Raw genomic sequence first — 20369 nt, 5'->3', positions numbered from 1 at the left:
CAGGCTAGAGTGAGTGCCATGGCGTCAGCCTAGCTCACAGCAACCCCAAACTCCTCGGCTCAAGCGATCCTGCTGCCTCAGCCTCCCAAGTAACTGGGACTACAGGCATGCGCCACCATGCCCAGCTAATTTTTTCTATATATATTAGTTGGCCAATTAATTTCTTTCTATTTATGGTAGAGATGGTAGAGCTTCGCTCTTGCTTAGGCTGGTTTTGAACTCCTGACCTCGAGCAATCCGTCTGCCTTGGCCTCCCAGAGTGCTAGGATTACAGGCATGAGCCACGGTGCCCGGCCCAGTTTTTGTCTTTATTTGGAAGTTTGGTGATGTTTTTGTGGCCAGAAATATGCTGTAGGAACTCAACTCTTGTTTATATCAATCAGCCTATGACCAAATTGGTTTCCTTAACTCGAAGTTTCCAAGAACCTATCGATAACCTTAAGTGAAGACTTACTGTACTATTTTTTTGTACATAGCAAGCTTTGAGCAAAAAAGAACTCACTGTGTAATTATTTGGTTTCTTATATCACTGTTCTCATTTAGTTTTAGCAATGCCATAGACCCATTTTCCTAGTTGATTTGTGTAGGATAGATAATCCTTTTTTGGCATGTTTATGGAATCTAAGACTAAGCCCATTCTGGTTATTTTGTAATGCTTAAATTCCCCATGATGCCAAAGTTATTATTATTATTATTATTATCTAATAATAATGTTATATAAAAATTATATATTGATTATCAGATCATAATAGGATCTGATATGTGATAGAATGTGATAGAAAAGTTTAAAAAATGAGAATATCTTTCTTATAAGAGGTTCAAAAGTCATTATGGACATAATCACATAACATTTTAATAGAGTACTAAAAACTAAGAGAGACAGATGCTATGGCCATTTATGAGTGGAAAATGAGGTAGTGTGAGCTATGTGCAAGCTAGCAAGATGGAAGGGCCAGGAATAGATGTAAAAACTTTTGATTGTTTTCCAAACATTCATCCAAGTCTTTTCCTTCCTCCTGAAACATGTCTGGTCAAAATTCTTGATAGTTCTAGTTTCTGGTTTGTCAGTAATTGTTAAGTCATAAGCATTACAGAAATTACTACATACTTATTAATTACTTAGACTTGTCAACAAGGTTCTCACATCTATGACCTTTAATTTGCATTACTTTTTAACCTACACCAATGTTTCAACATGACAGAGATTTTTGTTCTAGATCCTAAGTTAGATTCTCATTAGAATATTTTTTGTTTTCTTTAAAAAATTAAGCAAATCTAGAAATAAAGGTAGTAATATTTATTTTTTTTTAAGGCGGAGAAAAGTCTTTTTGATCAGTTCTCCATAATTTTAATAACTGTTTAACCACGTCTCCCCGGGTTTGATTTCCGTGAGTGCCCCGGCATTTGCAACACTTCCCTTTTCTGATCAGCCTTTTGAATCATCGGCAGACTTAACGCTGTTAGTAATAAAGTCCGCCAAAGGGCAGATTTCGTCCTGACCATGGCAACAGTCACTCCTACCTAAGGCAACTGACTCAGGCTCCTCTCGGGGCTCTTTTTTTTTTTTTTTTCTTTTCACCAGGCAGGCCGTTTTCTCTCTATATATGGTAATAATGCTCACACACAGAAGCTGCTCGCTTCCCCAGGAATACTGGAAAGTGAAATCACGTTAACAAAAACTTTGCAGCCCTGTTGGCCACAGAAGTTTCTCTGCCAGTCATGGTGAAAGTCAATCATTTAAGGGAGTTACGTCTTCCTAGAGCGATTTGACTCACGTCGCGCTGACTTGGGGGGTGCGCGGCCGGGGCGGGTCGCTGGCATCCCCGCAGGCCTCGCCGCGCGGTCCCTTGGCCCGGCTTGGCCCGGGGACTTGCTGGGAAGGAGGGGACCCTGGGCACATCGCGGAGGCTCAGATGAGGGACTGGCCCAACTTTACCGGGTCGTGCAGCTGAGATGTAAACCTGGAACTCCTGGGGCAGTGTGCTGTATCTCTCCATGCTGCATTTTAGGATTCCTGTAGAAGGACCAGCCACCATCGGCTTTCATATAATAAACAATCGTTACACTTTATAGAGAGAGCGCAAAGAGGAAGTTTAAGGGAGGGAAAGAGTGAATATATAAATCCTATGTGTGGAAACATAACTTTGAATAAGTTAGACGTTTTTTCCTAGTGAAGTTGATCATTAAAATAGCCCAGGATACTCAGAATGATCAGAGACTTAGGGAAATGTGTAGAAATAATAAATCTTTTAAATAGGATCTCATTAGCTTTAAATAGCTGTATCTTCCTTTTTTTTTTTTTTTTGGACTAAAACAACTTATCTTCAAAGTAGTTATCTAAAAATAGTAAAGACTTGACCAAAGGGATCATAAGTAGAGTTTTTACCCAAATTTCATTTTGGAATAAAATAATATTTTACTTTCTAGATATAGTGAGAAAACAGGTAGGAGGAAATTGAATGTTGTTAGAATATTTAAAATATGCAAAATATGCAGAAGTCCCACAAGCTTCAGTAGGTTTAAAGTTCCTTTGGGGGTAGATGTGATAGTTATTATATCGATGCAAGGCTGTTCACTGTAGAGTGTGTTAAACAAAATACACACCCAAGGGATATGGATTATAACCATTCTTACTCTACTTTTGCGAAGCAAGTCAATTCGAGAGTCAGGTTTGAAGTCCACTGTCAGCTTTTTTTTACCAAGCTGATTTAAGTGAAGTCCTATCCAGAAGCAGTAGAATAAATTACATGTCTTCTTAGAGTAACATTTAGTTATGTTTCTCAGCCATGCCTGGGGGCACCAGGGCATTTCTGACAGGGTGGCAAAGGCAGTATGGCTTTTGGGAAGAGTGTCATTGCTAGTCATCCTGATCATACCTTCCAGCTATGTATTCCCACTGCTTTTCCCACCTGAACTTCCCTTAACCCTGATCTACAAAAATAAATAAATAATAAATCGGAAAATTAATTCATTATAATCAATATAGTCTCACTTCACAACTTCATCACCACTTTCCTTATATGATCCTTCCACCATTTCCTACCTGGGAAAAACACAAAATATAAAATCAATCAAATAAACAAAAAACTCCCCTCCCCAATGCAGAATTTCTGATTTTTCATCACTTTCTTTTTAGAAAAAGTACTACCTGCTAACAACTGGTGAAAGAGGATATTCAGAAGTCCTGTGGTGTTTTGTCCTGTATAGCTTTTTGTATAGTATTATTTGAGGCCAAGAGTTGCTATATGACAAAGTACTTATTATGTATTGTATGTTAATGTAGAATGCAGATGTATATTGCAGTTTTTGAAAGTGATGATTACTGTGAAATGCTGAAAATACATTGTTTAATTTCTAAAAACTGTGATGTCGTGAGAAGCATTAAGAATGAAGGTGTTAGGGAAACTGAGTACAGAAAATTTCAGTCTTAGGTGGACTGTAGTTAATGAGTTGTTACCTTATAGAGACAATAATATTTTATTTGTTACTATATTATTTGGTGTTTGCCGTTCTTTAAACACTTAAACCAAGCTTTGGACTACTAATCATGCTAATTTGTGGTCTCCGATCACTTTTGAGCTTCAGAGCTTTCAGTGGTGATAGCCTTCGGTTAGTGAGAATTACCTTTCTTAGGAAAAGGTAGAAAATAAGTATCTGGAAGGTTTGAATAATTGTGTGCTGACAAAAATACTTGAAATCTCCATATTTATTTCTTCAATTCCTAAGAGTTAAAGTTCAAATGCTTCAACAAGGGTCTTTTAATAGCAAAAGCATACAGTTCTCTGTGGAATCTCAAATATTGTTGTAATAGTCTGTTTCAATCTTACATTAAAATGACAGAATAAATTAAAAAAGAAAAACTCCCCTACCCCAAACACCACACAAAAAGTAAAAGAACATGGGTGCAGTGGCTTTCTCCTATAATCCTAGCATAGAAAACCTAGACTGGAAGACCGGGTAAGGGCAGGAGTTCAAGACCAACCTGGCAAGGTAACGAGACCTCATTGCTACAAAAAAACAAAAAATGTAAAAGTATATGTACTCCTAACTATATGAGGTTACAGGACAAAAGAAATGTATGAGCCATAGCGCCTAGTTTTTTCCTTACTGGGGCGTTATTTATGTGACTGGGATGGAGAGAAAATAGTTATTGTCTGCCATCTAGTGTACTAAGTTGGAATTGTGTCTTGCCACTCTGATCAAGGAACTAAAATTATGGAAAATAGTGTACTGATTCAAATAAGGATTGATGGGGATTCTACAAAATGATTCTATTTATGAGCTTTATAGCTCCACAGGCAAAACAAAAACAAAAACAAAAACAAACCCAAACAACCAAGAAGGCACCATGCTGAACATTTATTGCAGAACTGGAGAGGCAGGAGTTGATGCTAAATTAAGACAGGAAGAGCAAGAAAACCACACTTACAGAACCACATAATGAATAGCTGTGTGAAGTGAGGAAATGTGAGTCAGTTGTATTCAGAATACTTTGTGGAAGAAGGACTTGAAATGACCCCTAATAAAGCAAAGCAAACAAAAAAGTGTCGGTACATGCTGACTTCCAAACAGAGCCGAAGTTATTGGCTGTCACCTGGGCTCAAAAACTTGAACAAACTTTAACACATCTGTCTAGTCTTTTCAGTTTTTTCCTTTATAATGTTTACATGATCTCTTCATTTTTTTTTTCTGTTACCACCATGAAGAGTGGGAAATAGATACTTTTCCATATCACTTTACATCCTCTTAGCTCCGATCAGACTATATACTATTCTCGGATGCATCTTCCTTAAGCTGTCATCACTGTTGTTTGAAAATTCCCTGGAACCCTAATCTTCTTCCTTTCCAAATATTTCCTCCATCTGATCTCACTGTTGCTTTAATCCAGTCTCATCCTATCTCTACAATTTTATTTCCCTTCTCATTTTGAACTTTTTGCTAGTCATTTGTGGCCCTTTGAATAAGCACTGCTCACTGCTCCCTTGGAGTTGCCATTGATGAGCACCTGTCCTTCCCTCCTTTGCCAAAACCTTTTTGCGTTTCAGGATCCAGCCTGGCCGTTGCACCTCCATGTCACCTTCCCTTGCCTGTGAAATCTTAAACGAATTATATAGGTTATATTCTATAACTGTATGCTTGTGCAAATGCTGTCAAATGATTTACTCTCATTACATAGGTGTTAATGTCATCTTATCCAAAATCTATTGTGAAATACTCCAGGCCAAATATTTCTTATCCCTTTTCAAGCCGCCTTCAGGATCTACACTTCTGGGAGCACTGTGAGCTCAATAAGATACCTCTTGATGGGTTTTCTTTATCCTCAGCTCATAATTCTGCAAGGAAGATGGAGGTGGTGTTGTAATTCCCATTTTATTAATACACACAGGGCATTTGCGAGACTTGCCCTTACCAATATCAGCACCAGGATCAGAGCTCTGGTGGTGTTTTCCTTGTCTATTCTTTTTCTGGGGCACCCTGCTCATGCCACCATCAGAATGGCACAGATGGAGGAATGCACTAAGCCCTTCTTTATTTTCAGACAGAGTTGTAGATAACTCATATGAGCTCGGCGTGTAGGGAGCGGCCAGGCAACAGGTGATAATCAGGGCGTGTGTTTGTGCCTCCTGCTTGGCAATTTCAGTTCTTTCTGGGTGGTTATGCCACATTGTCAGCCCACACCCATTTGTCCTTTTTGAAAACCACAAACTGGTGCTCTGGCAGATCTGACATTCTTTAGCACAGCCCTCTGATTAAATGACTGCACTGGCTTGTTTACTTCTTTAAACAACTGTGGCTCAGACTGTCTCCTGCCCTCCTAGCCTGCCCTCCTCGCCTGCTGGAAGGTTTCCTTGAGAGCCAGAGCTCCAACACCTGGGGAGCAATGAAAATTGACTACTGTACTACCAGGTTTTTTAAACCAGAGCCCTCAGGGAATGACCAGTCAGGGAGAATTCCTAGGTAGTTCCTCCTCTGGCCACAGGATGGATTCATTCTCCACCCTGTGTCTTTTGCCTCATTCATTCGCACAGAACTATACTGGGAAGCCCTCGATGGATACCGTTGTTTTCCCATGCCTGATGTGGGCCCTGAGGTTTTGGTTTACTGTGCAGGAGGACAGGGTAGCAAAATGAAAATATCCTATCTACATGCAAATAAGCAGCTCAGAGGGATGGCATGGATGAAATCAGTCCTATTAAATACCTAGCAAACAGGTGCTAACAAGATTGTTAGGTAGTGCTACTAATTTAAAATAATTGTGTGTATTAGTTGAGTCTTAGATTGATTGCTTAAAGAAAATATAAATGCGCAGTTGTAACAAGTGACTTTTATGATTGCACCTCTAATGAAATGATCAGAAGGAATCTAAAAGTGTCATGAAATGCAATATCGTTACTTTTATCTTATGACAAGCCTCTTCACATATAAAGAAGATTGGTTTTCAACCAAGTTATAACAAAGTTTCATGATGAATAGTCGCAGGAAATTTTAAAATAAGAGTTAGAACCAACTAGGAACTTGCCATACAATGTACCAGACGCAGAGTGCTCATGAAGAGCCTGGAACTATTACCACTGGGACCTGCCCGGATGGGAATGACATCACAAAGTACAACCACAAACCGCATTTCCTTCTGTTCTCCCAGGAGGTACATGGGAAACCAGACCAGCTATTCAGATCCCGGCTTTGTAGACTTAGAAAGTCAGATGACTTCCAACTCTTCCATGCCCATAGCTTAGTGGTGGCAGGGTTAGGCGCGGATTGCAGTTCTGAAGCCAGGCCTGTGACTTTGATATCCACTGACTATCCTTACACCAGTGTGTTAAGATAAAAACTCCACCATGTCATAATAAAATTGACTATTCAGCCCTTGAACTATGTGTGCATAAAATATTATTTTTCTAGTCTCATGGAAATTTGAATGTAGTCTCAATAAATTTCCAAGTGACATCTTGGGGGAAAAATCTATAAAGATGTTTTGTACTATAAATCTTATTGCATATGGATTACTTAGATTTTAATGAATCTATCACTTGATGTGAAGCTTAGTTAATGACAAAGACAAAAGACTAGAATCACATCCGTGGTTTCTGACCCTTTTTGACCCTTTTATTGGCCAACAGCATCTGCAAAGCCACTTGCTGTTCTAAGTAACAAGGATCAGAACCTCTATGGCCCGAAATGTCTGTCTAGTCAGTAAACTTTGGACACAGACATTGCAAAACAAACCAGAGATGAGAGGTTGGAAAACACACGGAGGTTATTGCTTTATCTTTGATTTTTCACAGGTTTATCAGAAACTCTGTTCCTTGAGTCCTGGATGCAAATCAACCTTCTCCATTTAACGTGACAGACTTGAACGGGTAGATGGCGTTGCCACTCCATAAAATGGCAGAATATCAGCTTTCCTGCTGTCAAAAAAATTCTGGGTCGGTTTATAAGACCAAGTCAACTTAGTAGAAAACACTCTATTGACTTCTCATGTGCAAGGAAGGCTCTAGTTTCTGATTTCTTCTGAGTGTGGGGAAGGTATTGCCATCAGAAATGAAATCTTGATTGGCTAGAGTCGAGATGTGCCTTTTATGAGATTGAATTGCTGGCCTTAAAGGACCAAATTCAACTCTCGAGGGGGATGCTGCCCTTCACATTCTTTTTCCTCCCTGGGCGGTTGTGACTCTTTTCTCATGCCTTAAAATAACATGTGGTGGAAGATCAGACTGTGTGAATAGTCTCCTGTAAACTGTCCCTCAGGCCTAGGTCTAACGATTACCATCTATTAGCAGAAAAGGAAAAGCTGAAAGATCCACAAACTACAGGCAAAGCAAGAAATCTTTTCTTACTTGAAATGATATCTGCAGGAGTAGTGTCTCAGTGGGAATGGACATTCACTTAGAAAAGTTAAAAACTGAAGGGCACTTAGTAAACAGATTTGCAGTTTGGGCTGATGGCCCTGGGCTGGATTGCACACCTCTGTCTAACCACAACTGTGACTTCAGTGTCCTGTCTGATAGGCACACACCACAATGGAGTACATTGTCGACCCTTCTCTTGAAGCAGGCTTTTGGCTGCTGCTCTGGACAATTTCTTGTTCCGACAGTGATCTCTGTGTCCAAGTCCCTTCTAAGTCAAGTCAAGCTCTAAGTGGCTCCAAGCCAAATTGAAACCTTATCTCCCAATGGGACACAAAAGTTAACTGGAGGAGGTGGATGATGAGAAATTACGTAATGGATTTGATGTACAGTATTGGGGTGATAGATACCCTTAAAGCCCTGACTTCACCACTATGAAATCTATGCATACAACAAAATTGTACTTGTACCCATAAATTTATACAAATAATAATAAAAAAAAGTAAACTGCATACTCAGTGGTGTTCTAGGCTGGGAATTATTCTGAGTCCAATTCCGTCTTTCCCAACCCATTATAAACTGGCACTTGCATAACAGAGTCAACCAATTGGGGAGTTTGGTTTGCCTTTTATAAATTATTTCATCAATATGGTTTTGACTAGATAAAATATGCACATGTTCAGAATTCAGGGAGTAGAGAGTGGAGTACATAGTGAAGAATTACTCTCCTCCAAAGAGAGTCCATGCCTGTATGCACACTATACATACACATACATGCTATAGGTGCATATGGTTTTTCATCAAGTGGTTGTATACTAGAAAAATAGCTCTATACCTTATTTTTCAACCTAGCAATATTATCTTGAAGCTGCCTTATTCTTTTTGGCTGCTATATAGTATTCTGTTTATGAATGTGCCATAATTGATTCGATTAGTCTCCTATTGATGGACTTTTATTTATTTTTTTTATTTCAGCATATTATGGGGGTACAAATGTTTAGGTTATGTATGTTGCTTTTGCCCTACCTGAGTCAGAGCTTCAGGTGTGTCGATGAACTTTTAAATTGTTCCCAGTATTGTGATATTACAAACAACTCCACAGCCCACATCTTTGTACATACATAATTTTTCATGGATGTGAGTATATTTGTAGTACCAATTTTTAGAAGTGGACCTGACATCTTATTTTTAATTCTGATTACTGATATACTACCAGTTTTTATTGATGCATTCATTTCTATCTTCCACTATGAGGTCTATGTTTTCTTTTCCTTTTTTTCTGATCATGTGAAAAACTTCATTCTTTCTCTACTGGTTTGTTTTTACGAGAGTACAATATACTTTACATAATGCCTCTATTGCTCTGATCATCATTCTTTGATTCCTTACTATAACCAATGTTGAAATTAGTAATTCCAACTTTTTCTTGATAGCCTTCCCTCTACTGCTTGATTTTGTTTGATTTTTATTATTTTTCTTAACATTAATATTTATATATTTAAATAGACTTCAATTAGCTGGTTTATCAGCATTCACACTTGGTTATAAAAGATAAGGACATCTTTAAACCTACATAGCCTTCCTCTTTATATCACCTTTTGCTCCTGTGTGACTGGATTTTGTTATTTATATAATTTTTCCATTGTTAGGAAATCTTTCTTTATCTTTGGTATCTGGGAGTTTTACTAGGGTAGGTCTCAGTGTTGATAATTTGATATAGTGCTTTTCCCAGAATAAGAGATGTCATTTAAAATTTAGATTCAAGCCTTCTATTAATTCTGGATCTCATTCCCCTGTTGTCTGTATTTATTGTTTTTCTCTACCCCTTTCCCACTCTCATCTATTCCCTTTCACTTCCTCTATCTTGTCTTCATGTCTGTGTTTTCTGCAATGTTTCATCCCTTTTGTGCTGCCACCAACGTTTCCTTCCTATTTCTCCTATCATTTCATCTTCTATCCTTTTCTCCTCTGACTTTAAACTCTTGTGAGTGCATGGTGAGCCTTCGATGTTGGCCTTTATCTGATCCGTGGAGTCATTTTTCTCATGATGCTTTTTATTTGGTCTATCCCCCCCTCTCCCTGCACCTGGCTCCTCTACTTCTTTCTGATTTTCCTCTTGTTGAGTCTTTGTATAGACCCTGTGATCACCACATGTGACTGTCACTCACCTTCATCAGGAGGGGCTTCCTGGACCAGCACTTGCCAGTGGTGAATGTGAGGCAGGGGACAGAGCCACCTGCCTTCTCTTGTAAAGTTTCTTCTTGCGGACTGATGCATGCTAGTGAACTCTCCACTCCCCACCTTCCTTCTTGCCCAGGAGAGATTGGCAGCTGCCCTGCTGTTGCCTATACACAGACCCTGCCTCTACCCTGCACCAAGGGCAGGTGGGAGAACTGTGACTCATCATTCAGCTCTGCCTCTCGAGTTTCTGGAGGACAGAGGAAGGGAGCAATTGTAGCTTTATTCTGCCATTTATATATTGAAAGTCAATAGGTAATTATTATTTTTTTTATTTTTTAGAGTTGAGGTCTCACAATGTTGCCCAGGCTGGCTTCAAACTCTTGGACTCAAGTGATCCTCCTGTCTCAGCCTCCCGAGTTGCAGGGACTACAGGCCTGTGCCACCATGCCTGGCTCAATTGGTAAGTTTTTACTGAGGTTTTATAACATGGATAGAAGAGCAATGGTCTTGAGGCAAAATAAGCTACCCCTGCCTCTTACCAGCTATGCAACTTTGGGCAAGTCTCTTAACCTCTCTGAGCCTATACTTTGTTATCTGAGATGATAATAAAGCCAGTATAGCCTGACTCATGCCATGGGGAATAATGGCAAAGTACATATGACAGTACTTTAAATTAAATTCACTATGTAAATGTGAGAAAAATCTTAAAATTATTATTAACAATAATTTTTTTTTAAAAGTAAAACCATCAACTCTTAATGCCCATCTCATTGCTGGCTTAGCATTTACAGGTCTCAGAATGAAAGAGGTTCATAAAATCATTGTGCTTACTCTGGGACATCCATTGTTTTCCAAGGCAACATTTCAAATATTAAAAGCATCTGCCCTTCCAAGGAGTCATCTTCATTTTTAAAGAGCCCAAATAAATCCTCCACAATTTTTATTATCCACTTTTATCACCCTTCCTTCCTCGTAGCTACAGCTTTAAAATAAGCTCTCCATTATTTGTAGAAACATTTTAAGGGCCAAAAATAAATTATATCAGAATTCAGCAGCAGCAGGCCAAAAGTCAGACTGAGGGAATGCTCTAAAAATCTGGTAAAGACTGCTATGTCCTTGTTCCGGGATAGAATTCTCATAGAGCCCCTTTGATTAGAATTTAAATCTGATTCAGTTTAATTGAGTATCTACTACTCAAAAAAACCCTCAAAACCACCAATGAAGAGTTTCTTGCACCCTCTCATACTAGAAAACCTAATACAACAGTGGAGGAGGAACACCTTATTAAAAAACAATAGGAAGAATGGGAACACATCCTACTCACTGTTCATAGAAATTCTGATACTCTGCTGAGCAAATAATGCAAACTGCCTGACCCTGGTGGCAGGGAGTGCTCCTTGGTCCATCCCAGTTACATTTTCTGGGAGTGATTTCTCAGTTCTTCACACTTCTTGACTCCATCTTCTGGACAGCTTCTCTGTTTTTATTCTCCTCCTTGGCCTCTTCTGAAGAGAATGTTGGGAAAGAAAAAAAAAAAGAAACCCTGCCATTTGTGGCTAAGACGCTATCTTGGACTGCTTCCCATTTGTAGAAGATTGGGCACCCAATGGTTATTTTATGACTTGAACAGTTATTCCCTTTTCTAAGCCAGGTTGGTGGTACTTTTGGCAATATATCTCTCTACAAAACTGTTTTTATTTTCAGTAAATTTAAGCCCAGTGAGTTCCATGTATGTCAGTAGCCACAACCATAATATTTTGAGAAATCCTCCATTTATAGATTTTATTATGAGTCCTTTGATCCTATGGTGCTTCAGATGGAATGTACCCTTGGTTTCTTTTCCCTGAGTCCTTTTGTCCAACTGGGCAATTTACTGAGGGCCTTATTAATCTAATCAGAAGACTTAATGGGTATGTTTGGATCTGTTGCCCAATCTTTGTCTTCATTTGAGATTCTTTTATCTGTGAGAGATGAGAGTTTCAATTGTCAATTTTAAAAGTCCTGGACTTTCTGGACATTCTGCAGCTCTTCTGGACTCAGAATCCAGTTGTCACCCCCAGGACACAGATCAGCCCATGAAGGCTCAGGGATGAATGTGCAGTGCCTCTCAAAACCTCTGCTCAGATAAGGCAAATACTCCGTCTACTCATGCCTCATTGGCAAGTCACGTAGCCAAGCCCAGATCAGTAGGATGAGGACATTTACAGGGAAATCTGGAAAAGGAAATGAATAATCATGAACAAACTGGACAACCTCCACACCTCATGAGATAGACACTCTCATAACTCTCTCAATAAAGAAGGAAATTGAGGCACAGGGAAGTTGAGTGCCCTGTCCAAGGTCCTACAACTGCTTCATTGAATCATTTTCCAGATTTTTCCTCCAGAGCTGTCTTGTGTTTTGGAATTATCCACACCACCTTGTCTACATTCTCAACAGGCTGCGAAGGAAAACAACTTTAGTAGAAGACTCAAATATACCAAGTAATAAAGCTTTGTGAAATGACGTTGTGGGTTTCTTCAAGAAAGAATTCATTAAATTGATGCCAGTTGTGAGATCATAAAGCTCTGTGCAGGAATTTTGCAAATATAAAGGTGATCCAATCGCAGCGTGTTCAATAACTGAGTGCCTTCAAAGGAGCTCTTGGCTTCCTTCAAATTGCTATGCTACACTTTCACCTAGAGCCTGAGACTATAAAAACCTAAAGCATCATATTGTAGAAGGGATTCAAATTCCTGAGTCTTACACCCAGATAAGGAAATCTTTTAGGACAAATCCTAAAAGGTTTGTCATAATCAGTCTAAGTCTCTGGATTCCAAAGGAATCCAGCCCTTGTTAAATACCATGGCCAGGAAAGCAGCTATTAAAGCCACATGTTACTATTCTATCACAGGCAAGTGTTAAAATTCCAAATGAGTATCCTCCTTATTCTTGACTTTTCATTCTTTTTCTACTCTCATTTCTTCAGAACCAGCTCTGATTTGCCTGCTACAAGAATTTTTTTGTAAATTGCATTCCAGCTTGTCACCAGGGGAGGCTCAGAGCTTAAACTTATTTTACACTGCAGCTTCCAGACACTCCCTAAATAAATATATTTATATACATATTAAATCAAGTTAAAATAAAGTGAAGAGTGGCCTTGAGGAAAGAGTCATACAGACGACTGACACTCTGAATGACATGTACAGAGCAGAAGAGCAAGGGGAGGAGTAGCTGAGATCAGCCCCCTTCCCTCTAGGGCCAGTTCAGGCTCCCTCACTCCAGTGTTTTATATCCAAAGTCAGCCTTGATTATGGTTTGAACAAAGGTGCATTTACTTTCCAGGCATTGTTGCTCCAGGGTACTAAAAAGTGGAAGGAAGCCGGGCGTGGTGGCTCACGCCTATAATCCTAGCTCTCTGGGAGGCTGAGGCAGGTGGATCATTTGAGTTCAGGAGTTTGAAACCAACCTGAGCATGAGTGAGTCCCTGTCTCTACTATAAATAGAAAGAAATTAATTGGCCAACTAATATACATAGAAAAAATTAGCCGGGCATTGTGGCGCATGCCTGTAGTCCCAGCTACTCGGGAGGCTGAGGCAGTAGGATCGCTTGAGCCCAGGAGTTTGAGGTTGCTGTGAGCTAGGCTGACGCCACAGCACTCACTCTAGCCTGGGCAACAAAGTAAGACTCTGTCTCAAAAAAAAAAAAAAAAAAGTAGAAGGAACTTCCTAAGGACATTTATGGGGACAACATCTGCTTTTGATGCAAGTAGGAACTGAGCATTCTGTGACCCTTAGGAACCCTCCCTGGAGACCTGGCTTTATGGAGCTGGTTACGTACTGCCTTATGGAGGGAGTCAGTCAGGGCTGGGACAATGAGGGACCCACACACACCTACTGCCAACAAGTCAGGGGGAATCTGGTGCCATTGGTACATGGCCTGGGAGTCCTCCTGGAGAATAGTGAACAGACACCTTTGGTATTTACCCATTTGCCAGGGTAGACCACCTGTGCAAACAAAGCTGCTTTTCCCCTGAGAACTTCCTCGCCTATTGAATTAGTTGATATGTTAACTCCTATTATCGACAATCCCTGTTTTTTACTAGCTTCATGGCACAGAAAGTTTATTTCTCATTTAGGTCATAGTCCGATTGGATATGTGATGGACAACCTCCCATACAGCAATTCTGGGACTCCAATAGCCTTCCACTTAGTGGCTCTGCTGTCTTTTGGAGCCTTACGGGTTTCCACTGAAAGATTTCTGGAAGTGGTGCCCAGTGCATTGCTTGTAGTTCATGTAGCCAGAACTCCATTGCATGGTTCCATATAACTGTATGGGAAGCTGTGCAATGTAGTCTTCCTGGGTGCCCAAGAAGAAAATGAATGGGTTTGAAGAACATATTAAGAAAGCCTATGGTGGCAAAATCCCCTACAGGTAAGAACCAAGTGATGTCCACATGCTGGGAAGAGGAATGCAGCCAAGTCAAGCAGCTTCTCTTAGCAAAAGAAGTTCTGAGCCCTTCGCAATCCAGCCCTCACCTATGCTTCTGGTTTCATCTTTTGCTGCTCACCACCCAGCTCCTGCCTTCCCTGCCCCATGCACTTAACACTTTGGCCAGATCAAACTACTGGCTATTCTTTGAATGTGTCACAAATGTTCACACCTTTGGGCCTTTGCAAATGTCGTTTCCTGTTTGAAAAGACCGCAAGAGCCAGCTTAGACATCTCTTTGCTGGGTGGCCCTTCTTGAACTTCCTCCCCCAGGAAGAATGGATTACTGGCTTCTTCATGTACCCACAACATTCTCCATGTTATTTTATGATAACTTACTACATTGCATCTTTTTTATTTGCTTACCTCAATGTCTCTCCCCCTTTAGTGTGAAATGCTGGGAGAAATAATTAAGGGAGATTGATACTTACGGGGCCATAAGGATATCAGTGTCTAATTGAAGTACTTCTTAGCACATATAAGTCAAGAAGCAGTCAGAAATTCTTGAATACAGTAAAAAGCCCGAGTTGCATTTTAGAAAAATTGTAAGCTATTTGGAAATGTGTTCTAGATGCGTCATTCGTCCCTGGGGAAATATAAAACCTAAAAGAAAGTACAAGTAATACATTTCTGAGGCCAAGAGAGTCATGATACTGTGTGTTTTGCACTGCTCTCTGCAGTGAGGGTTCAGACGCATGGAAAAGAATAAAGCAGAGATCGAGGAGAGTCTCTGATAAAATGCAATCCCCACACCATGTACATGGAGGAAGCCCCAAATTTTGGAGAAACACAGGAGAGATTAACATGTCATTGCCTGAGCTGTGCAAAGGATGCTCTCCCACGGAGGAATGTGAGAAGCTCTGAGCTGAGGCTTACTCCAAATCCTTCTTTCCCAATAAATGAGCCTGAATTTCCACCTTAACCAAAGTCAACACAGACAGCTACAGTTCAAAAGAAATTTTTCCATTCCCATAATGGATTGCAATAAAAACCACTGGCCGAGCCTCTTCCTTGTCGTGTTGGCATTTATGACTTTGGGCTTAGTAACTCTCAGAGTAAAATGAGTTCACCTTTTGTGCAGACTTTTGTATTTTCTGCACTGCTCATTTCAGGTGGTTGAAATGAGCTTCACAATTTCTCTGGTTTTCTCTGTCCTGGCTATGATATCTCCACCGCCTCGGGCCAGATCTTCTAAGACAAGCTTTCCTAGCAGTCAATGCCATGGTTATTGCTTCCAGTACTGTTAAAAATAGACCCTGTTCTGCTGCTTCAGTCCTTAAAGAATAAGAGACGAGATCATTTTCTGCTTGGAGAGTGGATCAGGACTGTGAGTGATTGGCATTAGGGCATTCGATTGCAGAAGAAACAGGTGTTAAAGTGACTTCTCCCATCCTATTAAACATCCTTTTCATACATTGATTCACAGACTTGTTTCCATCCTCATGATTGAATAGGCAACCCTGTAATTTGTCGGCTACATCCATTTTTCCCACCCCCTGGCAACGGTTTCTCTTCAGTTTCTGCCAAAATTGTCTATTGTCACTGTAAGTTTCTGCTCAAGGTGAGTGATAGAAGGATGGTTGTGTAAAATTAAACAGCAGAAAGCAACAGGCCTGTAATTTAACAGGACTAGCACACAGTGACATCAATCTGTACTTTTATTTGAATTTTGGAAATGGGGTTCCTCCCATGCCTTTTCATGTGCTTTCTGACAATAGCTTAAAATTACTGAAACTTCGAGCTTCAGAAATGACCTTTTGACAAAATGTGGAGCAAGGCAAGAAAGAGAAAACACTGTAAAGTAAAAATACCAAGTACTAGAACTAAGAAAGGTATTAATTAAATTCCTTTCAAATCTTCCGGCCACTGGGTAACATGTTTAGCACAGGAGATGTAGAAACCACAAAGCATGTTTACACCTGAGCGAGCTAGTGGTTTGCAAACACTCTGGTACAGACAATCAGGGTAAGGCAACTTCAGTTATAAGCCCCCAAACTGGGCCAAAGAGGACAGCTGTTCTGAGTGGAAAGACTGGTATTTTAAAGAGACCCGGGTCCTAATTCCAGCTCTAACCTTGACCATTTGGCTGACTTTGAACAAATGATCATTTCTTGAGACCTCAGTTCCTTCATCTGCAAAGTGAGGAAACTGAATTAGACGACCTCAAGGGCACTTCTAATTCTGATGATCTGTGCATGTCATTTTCTAGTCCATATATCTTGTCATCTGGAAAATCAATTCTGTAGAGTTACTGTCCCCAACTTACATTGCTGGAAAATGGCAGCGATGGTAGCATGGGTCCTTGGCAGGCTTGTTTTCATGTTTTCAATTTCGAAAGAGTCTGTGAGGATGTGTGTGTATGACTTTGTGTGGGGTATGTGTCTGTGTAAGGTGTTATATTCAGATTTAAAAACCTTTTAAGCAACCAAGTAAAGCCATTGTGTTTAGGAGACAGAAACTTAGAAGGTCAGCCCTGCTGATGCTGGAGGGTTGCCTTGGTCTTCTCAGGGAGGGTTAGGTGCAGTCACGGGGGAATGGGAGTGCGCCAGACCCGGGAGCAGTGGGATAGGACACCAAGGTGGCGAGTGAGCAGTTTTGCATTTTCAGGCCCGTAGACTTCTTGAGGCCTTCAGACCTTGAACAAGGTTCTTTGATTCTGCCTCCTCCTTCTAGGGTTTTGAAGCATTTTGGAGTTTGCCATCCCAAGTGTAATATGCAAAATCAGTTCTTTTCCAAAGCTTACTCTTCTCCAGCCTGGTTGTTTGAACTTAGATGTGCTGTAAATTCTCCTGTATGTGTGGGTTAAGTAACAGGCGTTATTTTCCTTTTAGTTCTACTTTTATAACAATGACAAATAAGAGAAAAACAATTTCAGAACAGGAATTTAAAAAAATAAAATTCCACGGTACAAGTTGAACCTAATGCCCTGAATGATCTGGATTTATGCCACTGGACTAGGATCACTGCCCCGCTGGTCTTCGGCTTGTTTCTATGTGTGTTGAACAGGGTTAAAGAATGGGAAGTGAGATCCAGCCTGCTACAAGGCTGGGGCTATCGCTGGAAATGAGACAAGGCTGGCGACGTGGTAGGGCACACGTTAGATGTCTGCTTTCTTGGGGTCCTGAGGGCTCCCAGAAGCAAAGTCAGCCTGAAGAGAGAGGCAACCAGGTCCACAGACTTACCCCAGCAATAAAGCTTTCCTTACAAGTTGAATCTGTCACTCTGATTTTTTTTTTTTTTGCTGGCTGCCTTTCTAATGAAGTCATATCCCAGGAAAAATATTTCTGTAAATAAGAACTGTTTTCCTAAAAACTCTCATAAGATAGTGGGAGCACAAGCAACAGAACTCAGGGGCCCCATCCAATGAGATGACAGTCAGTGCACATGGCAGCCTTCAGGGAGAGTGGCAAGTGTGCTCGCTGGGGCAGAGATAGCAGCTTCCGGGGAGATGCTTCGTGGAGGCAGTGTGGGAACCTGTAGACGAGGCTGTCCTCAGTGGCATTACAGTGTTCTGCTAGAGGCTGGACACTACCAAAGGGAAATATTAATGACCCTTGTGGACACATCCTGAAGACCCCTAGATATGCTCAGGGTAAGGGGGGACTGAGTGCAGGGAAAGGTGAGAGGCCAGGGAACACCAACATTTTAGTGACAGAGGGTAACATTGTAGTTTGCTCTCCTGGATCTTATAACCTAATTGGGAAGGCAAGACTGTCCCCCCTGAAAAACTTGGCAATGATAAAATATAGGATGTGATCAAGCACTAAACTGCTTTTTGGATTATATTCAGCCTAATCACAGTGGTCTTTGAGACAGAGGTGGACTCTGACATGGCCTGAGATAGTGAGTGCGTGTAGGATTTGGGTGGGTGGAGAGTCTTCTGGAAGTGGTAAGAGCTGTGGCCTGTTGCTACATGCCAGGGACCATGTGAGGGATTTTCTACCCCATGTGGTTAATCCCCACAATAACATGTAAGGGGAAGGCTTAATTTTTTATCATTGTCCAGAGGTGAAAATTGGAGATTCACAGTAAGTGACCTGCCCAAGCTCACGCAGTTAGGGATGGGAGAGCTGAGTTAAGGGCAGATGGCAGATCTGTCTGTCCCCTGAGAACAGCAGGGACATGGCAAGAAAAGGAACAAGGATGCGGTAGGACAGGTAGACACCTTGGAAGCTGTGCCCAGGGGTTTGTGTGCAGTTCCAGAGAAGTCACTGAAGGTGTTTTTGGGAGAAGACTAAGAATATCCATTGTGAAGTCAGGCTAATTAATTAGGAAGTGAGAAAAGAAGAGCCTGAAAATAAAGCAAATCTAGCTAGAGGGTAAAATTAGTAATCCAGGCATTATGGAATGTGGAGGAAGGGTGAATGGAACAACATTGGGCAGGAAGAAACTACAGGCCTTGGTAACATGTGTTTAGTAAAGACCACAAGCCTGATAGGACTTGGAAAACTCTCCAAGGAAATGCTGCCTGCTGTTTGGTGGGTGGGCAGGTTCTGGTATAGCTGGGCCAGGTGGTATGTCCAGGCCAGCACCAGACGCCAGGGATTCCCAGTTCACTAGACTAGAATCGAAAGTCAAGCTGAGAAAGTGGTTGCAGAAACGGGCCCAGAAGCATGCATTGGGCAGGATCAGAAAGTCTGGTGCTGAAGATCTCTCTGGGATCCTACAGTCCTCCTCATGTCCAATCAAGGGCAAAAGGGGAGAGTTCTATAAAATGGCACCAATGACCCCAAAAGTCTAGGGAGCACAGAACTGAGAGGAGTCAGGGATTTTATTTGTTTCCACTCCAGACAAGGACATCAAGGGATGAAATCAGCAATCATCCTCTTAGAATTATAGTTTTAACTTAACTGTGTTTTAGCATTGTTTCAGTCTTTGAAAACAGCTAAACTCTATTTTACATATGTGGTATCCTTGAGCTAGAATGTTCAATAAAGTCACAATGCCCTAATTCTCATCCTGGAGTCTGTGTGTGTGTGTGTGTGTGTGTGTGTAAAATTGTCTAATGTTAAAATGTATCATTAATTTATTTTCCAGTGTCTAGGTTAGAATATAACTATGTGATATATATCAAATGAATTTCATGGCTACAATCCAAATGTAACAAATGAATCATTTAAAACTATCCGCATACTAGTGATGCCAAATTTTTCATTTTCTTCCATTTTATAAATGCATCATATCTCAGCTCAAAATCAATCTATTAACCTTGAAAACATTTTGAGCTGGAATGAAGGTTAGCAGTGAACTCAGCGACCTTCCATGTGATATTAGTCATATTTAGCAATTATTACTGGCTTTGAGTAACGAGGAGCCAGCTGAGACAGGAGCAGCAATGTGGCAGTTCCCAATAAACTAAAGTTCAGAGACCACGGGGAAAAATGAAGAGCATGCAAAATCAGGTTTTTAAACCTCAAGCCTGTCTGCTACAAAGCTCCTGTCTTCTTAAAACAAATTTGAACATCTTGGCAGCTATTCTGATAAATGACACACAAAATACTCTAGTAAAATCTTGGTGTTATGAGATAAGGAATTCTGTTTACTGGATTTGAAGGGCAAGTGAAGCCTGACAAAATGGCGTGTCTGCTCTGGAAACCTCTGGTGGAATGAACTGATGGGTTTCCCAGGTGCGAGGACTGTTTCCTCTGCCGTGAAACTGGAGGAACAATGTGGCTGGAAGCTTAGCGACATTTTTTTTAAATTAAAGTCCAAATAAATGTCTCAACTAAAATTGCCTTAGGAATACATAAATATGTTATCCTCTGCATGAATTTTATATTACATTATATAGATTTTAACACAATATAAAACATAATATAGGTACTTTTGGATTCATGACATGAAAGAACAGATAATGTTTTGTCCATATGG

The 20369-nt window shown here is 40.6% G+C and overlaps 1 long non-coding RNA gene across 2 annotated transcripts in view; it reads left to right on the top strand.

Annotated features, from left to right (window-relative positions):
* Window positions 1-20369, top strand: part of LOC109730051 (uncharacterized) — a 92316-nt gene that overhangs the window by 25177 nt on the left and 46770 nt on the right. Inside the window, exons 1-2 of one of the 2 annotated variants that reach the window (XR_012914926.1) lie at window positions 7269-7427; window positions 10368-10488. This is a non-coding gene — a long non-coding RNA (uncharacterized LOC109730051). Of the gene's footprint in view, window positions 1-7268; window positions 7428-10367; window positions 10489-20369 lie in introns of those variants that run through there. The other variant, XR_012914925.1, reaches the window with a different exon arrangement.

Source organism: Microcebus murinus, chromosome 25 (genome assembly GCF_040939455.1).
Source record: "Microcebus murinus isolate Inina chromosome 25, M.murinus_Inina_mat1.0, whole genome shotgun sequence".
NCBI lineage: Eukaryota > Metazoa > Chordata > Mammalia > Primates > Cheirogaleidae > Microcebus > Microcebus murinus.
This window is presented reverse-complemented; position numbering and strand designations above follow the sequence as displayed.